Source organism: Salvia hispanica, chromosome 5, assembly GCF_029641045.1.
Source record: "Salvia hispanica isolate PSC_SH4W2 chromosome 5, Shi_PSC_v1, whole genome shotgun sequence".
Classification (NCBI taxonomy): domain Eukaryota; kingdom Viridiplantae; phylum Streptophyta; class Magnoliopsida; order Lamiales; family Lamiaceae; genus Salvia; species Salvia hispanica.
The window spans coordinates 13,139,635-13,154,550 of record NC_142696.1 but is presented as its reverse complement, the minus strand read 5'-3'; the positions used below and the strand labels follow the sequence as shown (position 1 = coordinate 13,154,550).

The 14,916-nt window shown below is 43.7% G+C and overlaps 1 protein-coding gene across 1 annotated transcript in view; it reads right to left on the bottom strand.

Annotated features, from left to right (window-relative positions):
- LOC148926316 (uncharacterized) overlaps positions 1–14,916 on the bottom strand; it is a 41,782-nt gene that overhangs the window by 25,659 nt on the left and 1,207 nt on the right. The window contains exon 2 of the mRNA XM_089058035.1: positions 14,820–14,865. The gene's annotated coding sequence lies outside the window, so the exon portion shown is untranslated. The remainder of the gene's footprint in view (positions 1–14,819; positions 14,866–14,916) is intronic.

Below are 14,916 nucleotides of genomic sequence, written 5' to 3'. Positions count from 1 at the left end.
GTTTCCGAAGTCGATTGGTTGCTGGCTACTTATCGATTATCTATGCATTTAGTTTAGGTGATGATGGTGTTTATCTTGTGTTGATTTACGTTGATTCTGTGTTTTTGAGGTTTAATTTCAGAAGTTGAATGTTATTCTCTGTTTGGGTTGTTTCTGTGCTTCATCTGGGAAATAGGTTGAGGATCTGTGTTGTTGTTGTTGATTGGTGGTTGATCGGCGAATGTAGCTATGGGCATAAATTTGGACGGAGTTTGTTTCGGATGCTTGGATCCGGAGTGGATTTAGCATCCGAAGTGTGGATCTGAACAGGGGAAACCGAGTTGTGCATGGATCATGAATTTTCTGCTCTCTTTTCATTTTACTTCGTTTAGTAGTCACAGATCTGCTTAGTTTTAATTGTTCTTCGTTTAATTGCTTTAAATTCAGTCTGCTTCGTTCGATTTTCGTCCTATCTCTGTTTTTATTGAAAGTTTAATGCAAATTGTTGGAGATGATGATGTCGATGTTAGTTAGTACTTTAGTTCGTTGTTTTTCAGCTTTTCATCCGTATTTTACCTTTTCAGAAAATGGTCCCCACCGTCAGTTGTTTTCTCAGGTCTAGGTAATTTAGGGAATAGTTTCTTAGATCTAGTTATTGTCCCGCTCTTCCAGTTAAATGCATTTTTCCTGTTTTGTCTAGATCTAGTTGTTCGCGTAGCAGATTTCAACTCCAAATCTAGTTCAATTTCCTCAACCCAAATTGCGTGGCAGCCAACCCAAAAATATTCCCCAATCCTTGAACATGTTTAATTGCGCATTCATCTCTGTGGGAGCGATCCCTACTTCCCTGTGCTAATTTTTAGTATACGTGGTTGAGGGTTTTGAAGAGGTATTGTGTGTCCGACGACCGAGATCTTCCAACGACCCGTGAGTTCCTAGACCCTGTGATTTAGTGGATTCGCTGGACCTAGGAAGCTTGATATTCCTTACTGAGCACACAATCTAAACCCAGCAGCTTCAAATGGCGCCGTTGCCGGGGATGGATGGCGTTAATTGTTTATGCGTTTGAGGATTTGGTGTAAATAGTTTAATTTCTGTTATTTTGTTTTTCTTGACAGTTTATGAACACGGGCTCCCATTCTGGAAGTTGGACTAGTCCATCTGGGTCAGTAAACGCCCGATACAAGTGGCAAGTCAAGGAGTCTACGTCCACTGTCACTACCAAATCAGGGTTAAGGACAGTAGACCCGTTTCCGTTCGAATCAGAAAGTGAGAAGGAGCGGAACTCGTCAGGAGAAAAGGACCCGAAGTCGTCCACAGAAACAGAGCATTCCGAGACTGAGGAGGAGGAAGACCAAAATATGGCACATTTAGTGGATCCCGATCCGGAGATAGGTTCACTCATCGCGCATCTAGACGGTGAGCCCGCCCATGCCATAGTCTCAAACCCGCGCCGGAGGTCTATCGATATCAAGACAAATGTGCTCAGAGTTTTGCCCATATTCTCTGGACGAAGGAACGAATGTCCTTACGAATTCCTAAACGAGTTCAGTAAGCTGTGCAGCATTCAAAAGCGACCCAATGAGGCGACTGAGGAGGACTACCGTTTGCGTGCAGTCCCGTTTGCCCTTAAAGGGGAGGCTAATACTTGGCTGCTGAGGCTCCCACCAGACTCGATCAACACATGGAAGGACTTCAAGCTAGAGTTCTTGGATTATTTTTTCCCGTCCAACAAGACGAATGCCTTGAAGAAGGAGATCCAGGAGTGCAAGCAAGAATATGATGAGTCTTTGAGCTCTTAATGGTCCCGGTTCAAGGGACTGTTGGATTCTTGTCTGAACCATAGGATGATTGAAGCAGAGACTTACTATCTGTTTTACGAAGGTGCAAACCCTGAATCAAAAGACTTGATGAATTCCTCGAGCGGGGGAAATTTTACCAAGAATAAAGCAAATGAAGCCAGAGAAACTTTGGGAAGATTGATCGAGGCGAAGAAGGCCTATGATAACCCGCGGAGCATTTTGAGAAGGAGATCGGCCAATGCAGTAACAGAACAAGATGACAAGAAGGTGGAGGACAGAATAGATAAATGGGAGAAAGCACTGTTGAATGCAATTGAGAAGTACAACCCTCATGCTCCGTCAGAAAATGAGAAACCCCCTGGTCCAGAGGAAAGGCAACTGCAACCTTATTACGGTCAACCTTGTGAAAGGGAATGCCAAGCCCAGACAAATTCAATGGGAAGCTGGAATCCGGATGGAAGTTGGAACCAATGAAGGAAAAAGGAGGCCCCATGGAGGACTCATCCCAATTTTAGATGGACTGACAATGATCAAAGTCAGTCGCCCCCACTGCAGCTCACAAATTATGCACACCCTCCAGAGAGGCAGTCCAACTGGTCAGGGAGAAATCAAGAGGGGCAACTGCAACTGGAATACAAGAATCAGGACCATACTAATTGGGGAAGCAGGAATCAGAACAATCCAGGGAGCTCCTATGTGCCACCTCACTAGAGGAATAACCAAGGGAACTATCAGAGTTCCCAACCAAATAACCAAGGGAACTATCAGAGTTCCCAACCAAATCACCAAGGGAATCAAGGGTCTAGCAACCAGTACAATAACCACCAAGGAAATCAGGGGAACTATCGGCAAACCCAAGGACAGAACCACGGTCAAGGATCAAATTCTAATCAATTCAACTCCAGGCCACAAAGGAGTTTGGATGACATGGTCCACAACCTAGTGAATTCACAGCAATTCATGCAGAATAACTTGCATTCCAACAACGACGTGGTGCACAAATTGCAAGACGCTCAATCGGAATAGAAAGCAGCCATGGACATGATGGCAAAACAGCTGTCCCAGATCGCGGTTTCTTTGAATGAGATGCGGGGAAATGAAGGAAAACTTCCTGCCACGGTCAAGCCACCCGACCGAGCAAACATTAGTCATATCACCTTGAGATCCGGGAGGGGCTATGAAGGACCGACATTAGAGATCGACGAAGAAGTACCCGCACATGCAAGTAAAGGGAAGGAGAGTCAGGTGTTTCAAGGAGATAGCCCTAGACCCAGAGACGTTCCTGTTCAGGATGACCTCCAGAAAAGAGATTTAGGGGGATCTTTACCTCGAGCAGCTGATCCATTTTTCCTAGATCCAGAGCCTGAGTTAGTAAGGAAGGAAGGAAGTAGGGAAGCTGGCGAAACCCCGGCTGGGAGTTCCACAAATGCGGTGAAGCGAGAAAAGCCGTTTCCATACCGAGGGGAAGCAAAGAAAAAGAAGGATAATACAGAGGACCTCATGGAGATTTTTAGCAAGCTAGAAATCAACCTGCCCTTTCTTGAAAGCCCTGAAGATGCCTGCCTTTAGCAAGTTCATCAAGGAATTCATAGCAGGGAAGACCAAGCCAGACGGGAAAATTGTGATCGGGGAGAACGTGTTTGCTGTGATACAAAAGAGAAGGATGCCCTCTAAATGCACAGACCCAGGTATGTTCACATTACCCATTTCTCTAGGAGATATCAGAGTCGAGCATGCTATGTGTGATCTAGGGACGTCTACAAATGTTTTACCGCTTTCGATCTACAAGAAACTGACAGGGGTTAGGATGGTCGCCACCAAGGTGGTAATCCAGTTAGCAGATAGAACTTGCATCTGTCCTGAAGGTGTGTTAGAAAATGTCATAGTCAGGGTGCATGATTTTCTATATCCTGCTGATTTCTATGTTATCAAAATGAATGATAATGAGTCTGCTGAGTCGAGTGGCGTGCTTTTAGGGAGACCATTCTTGCGCACTGCTAAGACCATTATCGATGTCTTCGATGGACAATTTGCTTGGATTATAATGGGGAAAAATATACATTTACCATAAATGAGGGAATGAAAAATCCATTGGATGTTGAGAATTTGTATGCTATAGATGTTATTAACCCCTTGGTCCAAGAATATCTTGAGACAGAATTGATACAGGAACAAATAGACAACTCGGAGTTGAGCCACTTAATCGACCGAGAAGTTGTAGGGTGGTGTGCAGCAATGAACACAACGGAATTGACAGATGAGGAACTAACAGAGGCCATCATGGAGTTTTGCAGAAATCCCGAGTCAGCTAGATCTAGGGGATCAACCCATGTGGCTAGTCTGGAGAATTCTCCTGGGTCTGGGAAGGAAACATTACCTGATATTGCAGAAAAAAATCCCTTGCCCCAGGAGACGAATGACACGAGGAAGGAACTGAAGACACTTCCACCAGGCCTCAAGTATGCTTACTTGGAAGAGAATGATACATTCCCAGTCCTGTCCATATGGTGCCCAATAAGTCTGGAATACAGGTTGTCAAGAATGACAAGATCGAGTTGGTGCCCACTAGGCTGGTGACGGGGTGGAGGATGTGCATCGACTACAGGAAGCTGAATGAGGCGATGAAGAAGGATCACTTCCCCTACATTCCATTGATCAGATGTTAGAAAGATTGGCTGGCAAACAGTATTTTTGTTTCCTTGATGGATACAGTGGCTATTTCCAGATCTACGTTAACCCAGAGGACCAAGGGAAAACCACGTTCACGTGCCCTTTTGGTACGTATGCATACCAAAGAATGCCGTTTGGATTGTGTAACGCACCAGGAACGTTCCAGCGGTGTATGATGAGTATTTTTTCGGATTTGCTTGAAGTATGCATTGAGATATTCATGGATGATTTTACCGTATACGGGAATTCGTTCGACACTTGTTTGACCAGCCTTGACCTAGTGTTAAAAAGATGCCAAGAGAAGCACCTAGTTTTGAATTTCGAAAAATGCCACTTCATGGTGACTGAACGTATTGTCCTAGTTCACGTGATTTCTGAAAAAGGAATACAGGTGGACAAGGCAAAGGTAGATGTGATATCAAAGTTACCTTACCCCACGAACCAAAAAGAAGTTAGAGGCTTCTTGGGTCACGCGGGATTTTATAGGAGGTTTATCAAGGATTTCGCAAAAATCGCGCAACCACTCACTCATTTGTTGCACAACGATGTGGAATTCGTCTTTGACGAAGGATGCAAGAAGGCATTTCAGTTGCTCCAGGACAGACTCATGTCAGCACCAATAATCAGGGCGCCACACTGGAATCACCCCTTTGAGATAATGTGTGACGCGAGTGATTTCGCTGTGGGAGCTGTCCTAGAGCAGAAGATGGACGGAAGAAGTTATGAGATCTTCTATGCATCCAAGACACTAAATCAAGCTCAGAAGAACTATGATACCACGGAGAAGGAAATGTTGGTTGTCGTTTACTCATTCGAAAAATTCCGACCTTATCTTCTTGGGTCGAGGGTTATAGTCTTCACAGATCACGCAGCAATAAAGTACTTACTGGCTAAGAAAGAGTCTAGCCGAGGTTAAACCGTTGGGTGTTGCTTTTGCAGGAGTTTGATTGGGAAGTGAGAGACAAAAAAGGAACGGAGAATAGAGTAGCCGATCACTTGAGCAGAATTCATCAAGGGGAAACAGAAGAGGCCATACCCGATGCTTTTCCTGAAGAGCATTTGTATTATCTAGGGGAATTCCCTAGACAGATCAGTTGGGAGGCAGTTTTGGCATTAACCGGTGTAGGAGAATCCGACAAAGGGAAGCGAACGCTTAACGCAGAACCATGGTTTGCTGACTTAGCGAACTACTTAGTCACGGGAGAGGTGCCAAGCTCAGACGAAATTTCCCGAGCCCAGAAGATGAAAATTAAAAGTGAAGCCAAATATTACTTTTGGGATGATCCTTACTTATGGAAGATGTGTTCGGATCGAGTGATTAGACGCTGCATTCCCGAATGGGAACAAAGAGATGTGTTGAATCATTGCCACACTTTGGCATGTGGAGGTCACTTTGGACCAAGGAAGACAGCAAGGAAAGTATTGGATAGTGGGTTCTACTGGCCGACACTTAATAAAGATGCTTTTTAGTTTTGTCAGTGTTGCGAGAGATGCCAACAGACAGGGAGAATTTCAAGGAGGGACGAGATGCCCCAAGTCCCGGTGATTGTCTGTGAAATCTTCGACGTGTGGGGTTTGGACTTCATGGGACCGTTTCCATCATCCTGTGGAAACACATATATATTGGTTGCAGTATACTATGTGTCTAAATGGATAGAAGCTAAGGCCACCACGACATGAGAATCGAAGGAGGTGGCAAAATTTCTGAAGGCCAATATCTTCAACAGATACGGAGTTCCTCAAGACATCGTCTCAGACCAAGGAACACATTTCTGTAATCGCACCATCTAGGCGCTGATGAAGAAATATGGTGTTCACCATAGGGTATCTACCCCGTACCACCCTCAGTCTAACGGCCAAGCAGAAATTTCTAATCGCGAGATCAAGGCAATATTGGAGAAGACAGTTAATCCGTCAAGGAAAGACTGGAGTAAGAGGCTCGGTGATGCATTATGGTCCTACAGAACTACTTTCAAGACTCCTATCGGAATGTCGCCTTATAGGCTGGTGTTTGGCAAAATGTGTCACTTGCCCGTGGGTATAGAGCACAAGGCGTACTGGGCAGTCAAGGAGATGAGTTTGAAGCCTTCGGCTTGTGAAGAATAAAGGAAGTTGTAGTTACAAGAACTGGAGGAACTAAGGCTGGAGTCTTATGAGTCTGCTATGTGGTATAAGGAAAGGACAAAGTTATGGCATGACAAGAATCTCCGGGTCAAGGAACTCCATGTGGGACAGAAGGTGCTCCTTTTCCAATCCCGGCTCAAGCTGATGCCAGGGAAGTTGAAGTCTAAGTGGATCGGTCCATATACCATTGTCGGCCTCCGCGCAAATGGAGCAATAGAGATCCAGGGAAGTGCTTCTAACTCTGTCCCTTTTCTTGTTAATGGTCACAGAGTGAAAGTCTATAGGGATAATTTTGAGTTGTGTGTAGTGGAGGAAGTGCCACTACGCGCACTCCCTATTATCACCTAGTCCGACAAGGAGGTATTCTCGATGAATTCCTGGGTCAGGTAAATTGGTTGACATTTTAAATATATACAATGAACCAGGGGATCTCGGGAATACTCAAAAGGAGTGTGTAAATAATTTAATTGCGTTCTAAATATAGGAAAATCCAAAAAAATGTATATAAAATTTAATTCTTCCAAAAATATTTTCGAAGCACCAGACTCCGTGGAAAAACCGTTGTCTTATATTATATCCTTGACCTAGGAGTTTGGCGTCTTCAATTTCTTTTAAGTATAAAGTCATGGTCAGGGAAATCAGCTGGGGAAGGAGAGTCTAGAGAAGGGAGTTAGGGATGGACGGAGATAAATTGAATTTAGAATCGGCCGATATTTATGGGAGGTGTACGGTTGCTTACATCACGCCTGCAACCGCACCATCTTTTCACCAAAAAAGGCTAACCTGCAGTTTCTCTCTCCAATAATCCTAATCGACGAACAGCAATTTCTCTCCCTTCTCTCTACTTTGTTTCTCTCTCAAGAAACACAAACCCTAACCAATTTCGACCAAGTTTTCCTTTTGATTTCAGATTTACAGTGACGGATCCAACTCAGGCCACCAGAAGTTCGCAGCCGGAGGTGTACGACGCAGTTCTACTGGCAGAACTGACGCAAAAATTGGGAAGCGTCGAGAAGGCGAAAGAAGCTTACGCTCCATTCTCCGCCAGCCTGATGACATCCGCGGCGGCCATACCACCACCGACGATCCCAGCGGATTCGACGGCACAACCCGCAGTTCTCCACGAAGAGAGACCTCAAGTTTTAACCAGGGTATCGGACTCTGGTTTTCAACAGACAGAAACCGCTCCAAGCACAAGTGCACTGGAGGCGGACAAGGAAGAGGCGAAAAGTGAACTGGCGGCGGATGGTGAGCGAAATGACGGTGAAACGGAGATGGAGGCAGAGAGACAAGGCAGTGAAAACCCTAACTCTGAGGGTGAGAAAAAGGGGGAAACCCCTGTTCAAGGAGAAGTTGCTGAGGGGGGAACCCCTGTTTTGGTAGAGTTTGCTGAGGGGGAAACCCCTATTTTAGAGTTGATGGCTGAGGGGGAAACCCCTATGGAGACGGGGGATGAAACCCCAAAGGATTTTAGGGGAGCGACCCCTAAACCCATGGTGGAGGGGGCGACCCCGAGTGATGTCAGGGGGGAAACCCCTGTTTATATTGAGGGGAGGACCCCGATGGTGGATGATATGGGGGAAACCTCGGAAAAGCTTTTTGAAGAGACAGACGTAGATACTACTGGAGTACTGGAGCCCGTCGAGGAAGGGCTAGATCTGATTGTGGACCTGGTGGACGACCAGGAAGAAGACGAACCCCGGGTGGACGAGAGAGCAGAGAGGAGAAGGGCCAGAAGGAGTCTGCTTGACGAAGTGGATGACTTGGTCTATTCCGAGAAGGAGGAGTTCCCTGCCCGAGGGACAAAAGCTGAAGAGGTGGAGGATCGTCGCCTGGCCCAGGAAAGGGTAAGGAAAGGAAAGGCAGCTGCGACCTAGTCAAAACGGTCAAGGAAAGCTCCTTCCGTCGAGGAGGTTGAGGAGCCCCTTTCCCAAGTGACCGAAGTTCCCTCTACCAAGGAACAAGCTGAGCCTACTCCTGGGTCCAATTCTGAACTTGAAGAATCTGAAGAAGAGTTCATCCATGGGCTTCCGGAGGTGTGGCTGACTAAGGAACTGTTGGAGTCGATGAGGCATTTCGACGAACAGAAACGGGCCACAGTGTACGAAGAGAGATGCAGTGTTGGAAAGATGGCTAAGTCTGGCAAGCAGTACAGCTCCGAAGAACTTATGACGATTGCTTGTGATGAAGACTTCCGCGCATGTATCTACTCAATCGGTTTTAGTAGTTATTGAGGCACAGCCAGGAGAAGGTGCCCGTAGATTTAGCCCCGGGAGTTTTTCTCAACGTTCCGAATAAAGAACACTTCTGACCTCGACGCGGACTCCATCACATTCATGCTTTTTAACGAAGAACATGAAATGAGCATCCGAGAGTGGTCTTTGAGGATGGGGTTGTTTACCAAGGCTGAGGATGATGAAGGCATATGGAATGAGAGGATGGTTGGCGTACCGAAGAACACGCCAGGATTCAAAGTGCAAGCAGCATGGGAACTAGTCACCCACTCCAAGGCAGGGGCGTTTAAGTCCAGCTACTCCAAGGCCTCTCACATTGAGGACCGAATCCTCCGTTTTGCCCAGACGTTTATCAGCTACAACCTAATGGGAACTTCAAATTCAGCCCTGACAACTACCGACCTTACTTCACTTGGTGCATGGCGAAAGGCGTAAAGGTGCATTTAGGCTACTAGTTGGCTCAAGCATGTAATCAAATGACAAGCAACCCTGCTCGACATATGTATACCTGCCATCTCCTAGGCACCTACCTCCAGAGGAATATTGACATGAAGATAGCCAAAACCGCTCCCTTGGTCGTGATGTGCGAGCCCCCGGAGACTTTCAGTGTTGAATACTTTTTCAACAAAGGGTTACTCCAAGCTCACGGCAAACAAACTTTCTTCTACGAGGTAGGAGACAAGGTAAAATCGGAGACTGAGGCGGTGGAAGCTGTGCCAAGTGAAGAGGTCGAGGAGCTGAGGAAAGACGTGCAAGGTATGAGGAAGGAAATGCAAGTGATGCGAAAGGAGATGGTGAGAAAGCTTGGAGGGATAAGGAAAGAATTGAGCGGGTATCGTGAAGAGGTGAAGACCCTGCTGGGGAATATTGCGGACTTGGCGGTGAAGTCAGCCAAGCAGAACGAGCGGATGATGGAGGTTGTGGAGCTAATAATGAAGATGTTAAAATGGTTGGAAAAGACACTCCCCTTGACCCAGTCGAAGATGCTTCCTGGGTCCAGCAGCGAGGTCAAGCAACCAGGCTAGGGCAGTTCCTCCGTTCAGCGACCACCGCACCCGCTCAAGCAAGTGGTTACCCCATCCGCGTCCAAGCCAGTGTTAATCTCATCCAGGTCAAAGTCCATGATGTTAAAGAAACCAGTGTCTGATCAACCAGAGCAAGAGAAGGAAGAAGAGGAGCCGGAGCTGCCGGTGAAAAAGAAAGTGAAGATGACCCGACCCGGGATCCCACCCCAATCTGGCTCTCGAGGGAGCCAGACCCAGAAGTGAATTACCCCCATGACCAAGTAACTTTTATTTTCTGCATTCTGTTATATTTTTTTTTTATGTCTTTGTTATTATCTGTGTCTCTGTGAATGTTTGCTATATGTGTTTATCTTATCCCACTTACCCCAATGTTTGGTCTAAGTGTGAAAAGTTTATATTTTTCTGTTTATTGTGTCTTCTCCCACTTAGCCCGATGCTCGGTCTAAGTGTGAGAAGTTTTATATGATTATTATTTGTTTGTTGTGTGTTGAATTGACTACCCTGTTTCCCCCCTTCACGACGATGGCTTGGGGACAAGCTAGAGTGAAGTGAGAGGGGGAGGGGAGTCAATGTGTGTAGTTGTTCAGCATGTTAGGAGTCGTCAAGTCTAGGTTTGTTTGTGACGCATGAGTTGGTGAATATAATACGGCATGATCTCCTTAGTGAGAGTAATTGAAGATAGGATGTATTTCAACTTAGAAGCCTTTTTGCTTTAATAAGCCAAGTCAATCTGGACGAAGTAAGAACGATAGAGGATGCCTCAGCTGACTTAGTTGTGAAGCCCCACTTTAAGAGTGAGTTACAAGCCTAAACAATTTTGAGCTAACATATGTAAATGGGGCTGCCACTGAATGCTTAGGGAGAAGAGTCATGAAGGAGAAAAAATAGGGAAATTGGGTTATGAAGGTATAAGCTGGACAAAATCCAGAGGAAAAAGAAAAAAAGGGGGAAATGGAGGAATAAGCTGGACAAAGTCCAGAGGAAAAAATATAAGAAATGAAAAAAAAAAAAAGAGGAGGTATAAGCTGGAGGGAAAATATGTCTAAGGGCAGGAAGCAATATAATAACCTGACCCAGTAAAAAAAAAGGGAGAACGAAGTGTAAAAAGGAGAAAACTCTCATAACCCGATGCTTCAGTGGTATGGCAATAACTATCGAATAGTGATGATCTTATGCGACGATCTTAAATACACCGACTCTCATTTGTTATTCGCGTATCCTTTGATCAACCACGTATATAAATCTTCCACATAACGAGATCATTTGAGGTACACAACTTTTTCTTAGTATTGAGTTTTCTCTATGAGTAATATCCAGGTATGGTATAACGTTCGATTCTCTGGCCGCTTGCTACAAACTAAGCGTAGATGCAAAAATATACAACTCCTCGTGTTTTTCGGAAAAGCCCAAGACTACATCCTTCGTGAGAGTCTTGTATCAAGAATTTGGGAATTAATTTAACAGTCTTACTTGGATATGGACCGATTTCAAATATAACCACACCGTTAAAACGTCTTCAAATTGGAAGAGTTCCAAAATCACTCAAGGAAACAAGAATTTCAAATTTCAGCTCGACTTTTGTTTTGAATCTCAGCACTAACTTGCAACAATTGGTTTGGTCATCCCAACAGAGCTTGAAAGATCATAAGATAGGTCATGAATATAGAATGGAATCGAATTAAATCTCAGTTCCCACAATAGGCTACCAAACAAGATATTTCAGTTGTACGACCAAATTTGAAAGGTCCAGACATTAACGAATGATGGTTCAAATATGTCAAAACCAGAAATGATCAGTTGCATGAGGATTTAGAAACGTAGGCAGTTGCCAGACTGTGATGATCATGGTTCAACGACATCATAACATGGAATAGTAAATTCATATCAATGGGTTCATAAGTCTGTGAAAGACCGCCAACGTCAAGGAAACTGTTGAAAAGAATCAAGTGGATTTAATCCGTTAAGGGAAAAGTACAAAATGTAAGCCTCAACTTCGTTTTGGAGATAGAAGAGTTCTATTATGGAAACGATACAGGTCTTACGACTGGGCCAAAGGAATTTCACTTCTATAAGAAAAATCCTGCCATATAGATGGCTACAAATGAAAGCTGAATAAAAGTTCGAAGAATAATATCCCATAGAAAACATGCATGGGAGACGTGGTTCATAAGGCTAATTTCATGCATCGGTTATGTGGTGAAAAACACTTTATTTTACTGGGTCTAACGCAATTTTTAAGCCAGGTGTGTGAAGGAAATCGCTAGATCCAGGAAGTGCTGGAGGCAATGGACTAGCGAAGGAAAGTGAGCAGAGTTGAAGAGAAAAATGGCTAGACGAATGAAGTCCAAAGTCGAGGGTAACGAAGACTATTCACACCCTGCTGGACCCACTTTTACGCCTATATAAAGAGGAGCATGCAGCACACGAAACATAGATACATGATTTTTGCTCTCAGCTCACACACTTACACACACTTGGGAAAAATGGGAATTCTGGGTAGTTAGGGGTTCATCTTTGGAGAAAGTTAGTGGTAACACTGTCCTCACGGAGGGCGAAGATACAATCGGTTTACATTCAGTTTTTGCACTCTTATACCGTCGAACTTCAACGTTACCGAAGTCGATTGGTTGCTGGCTACTTATCGATTATCTATGCATTTAGTTTATGTCATGATGGTGTTTATCTTGTGTTGATTTACGTTGATTCTGTGTTTTTGAGGTTTAATTTCAGAAGTTGAATGTTATTCTCTGTTTTGGATGATTCTGTGCTTAATCTGGGAAATAGATTGTGGATCTGTGTTGTTGTTGTTGATTAGAGGTTGATCAGCGAATCTGTAGCTATGGGCATAAATTTGGACGGAGTTTGTTTCGGATGCTTGGATCCGGAGTGGATTTAGCATCCGAAGTGTGGATCTGAACAGGGAAAACCGAGTTGTGCATGGATCATGAATTTTCTGCTCTCTTTTCATTTTACTTCGTCTAGTAGTCGCAGATCTGCTTAGTTTTAATTGTTCTTCGTTTAATTGCTTTAAATTCAGTCTGCTTCTTTCGATTTACGTCCTATCTCTGTTTTTACTGAAAGTTTTATGCAAATTGTTGGAGAAGATGATGTCGCTGTTAGTTAGTACTTTAGTTCGTTGTTTTTCGGCTTTTCATCCGTATTTTAACTTTTCAGAAAATGGTCCCCACCGTCAGTTGTTTTCCCAGGTCTAGGTAATTTAGGGAATAGTTTCTTAGATCTAGTGATTGTCCCGCTCTTCCAGTTAAATGCATTTTTCCTGTTTTGTCTAGATCTAGTTGTTCGCGTAGCAGATTTCAACTCCAAATCTAGTTTAATTTCCTCAACCCAAATTGCGTGGCAGCAGCCAACCCAAAAATAGTCCTCAATCCTTGAACATGTTTAATTGCGCATTCATCTCTGTGGATCGATCCCTACTTCCATGTGCTAATTTTTAGTATACGTGGTTGAGGGTTTTGAAGAGGTATTCTGTGTGTCCGACGACCGAGATCTTCCATCGACCCGTGAGTTCCTAGACCCTGTGATCTAGTGGATTCGCTGGACCTAGGAAGCTTGATATTCCTTACTGAGCACACAGTCTAAACCCAGCAGCTTCAGTGGTCATAGTGAAAGACATAATTACAACCAACTTTTAGGAATAAAGTTCAATGATGAAGGCTCACAAACTCAAAAAATTTTACTTATGAATGATGGTTCAATGAACACTACAATCAATCCAAGTGTTCAAAGTTATAAGGGCAACCCCAATTTCCAAGAATTGGAAGTGAATCACGACTCGATGTAGGAAAAGAAATAATGGCCATTACTTACAAAGTATGAGCCAAAACAAGGTGTTGAATAGACAAGAGCTCATAGATATTCAAAAATTCCGAAAAAGATCTTAGAATCCAAGTAAGTACTGTTGATTAAAATCTTCCGTTCTAGTTGTTAAGGTCGCACTCCCTCATTCATCTTTCGCAAACCAAAACATGGTAAGATCAATCTAAGAAACTGTGGATTACAAGTTAAGATTCTTTAGGTCGTTACAACCAATAACTGGTTCGATGGTCGTATCTTCAAAGAGCTCTTGACATCTCATATCGTCATTTTCATAAAGCATTGCAATTATTCCCGTGGTCTTAGTGTGTCATAAGATTTGTCGTATTTGTGCCGCATCGCCGCTTTGTCATGTTATGCATGCAAGACTACATAAATTTTATTAGATCATAGGTACGATCTTGCCATTGCAAGGATACACCATAGTTCGAATATATATTTTTGTTTGTTCTATCACTCGGGAAAGTGATATTGCAGTTGTCAACTTACCACTGAGTTCTAGCACGTTCAGTCTAGCCTACCTCTTAGGCACTCTATATTTTCAAGCATAGCTTAAGGTCTTGTACTTCAACGTATATTTGATCATTACTTAAATGTTATTCAAGCTTCATATGGCTTCTACATTTGCACCAAAGTTCAAAGAATTTCATCGATCATGAATTATCACCTCATAAAACGTCATTCATATGTCACGTAATTAAACATGTTTATCCACATACCCCATTTGGTGTCCCATTGCATAACATGCATAGTTATGTAAATACCAAACTGTCACGACCGCCCTTCTAGGGTTCAATAAATGCGGGCGATCGTGACCTAAAAGGGATTAAATTGCAAACAAGTCAGCGTCTAGGGTTTCATAAAAGAGTTTGACCCACATTTAATGGAACTGTATATATATCAAGAAAAATCATAGCAACGCTTTGGCAGTTAAATCCAATGGATAACGACTATCATCATAAATTATCAAAATGACAAGGGTTCAATGAAATCCGAAATATATCATGCCTCTAAGTTCTAAACAGAAATCAATATAGTTCCAAGATCATTCAACGTTAATTAAAACATGTTTCAGCAGAAGCATCCAAGAGAATAGTGAAGTCATGTGTGAAGACACAACGACACTCGGAGTTTCAAGAAAACCATAGTACCTTATTAAATTGCTAAACACCACCAACTGCTCGTCTCCAGCTCAACCTGCACATAGGGAAAACACATGCATGGCTGAGTATTTTGAAATACCCAGTG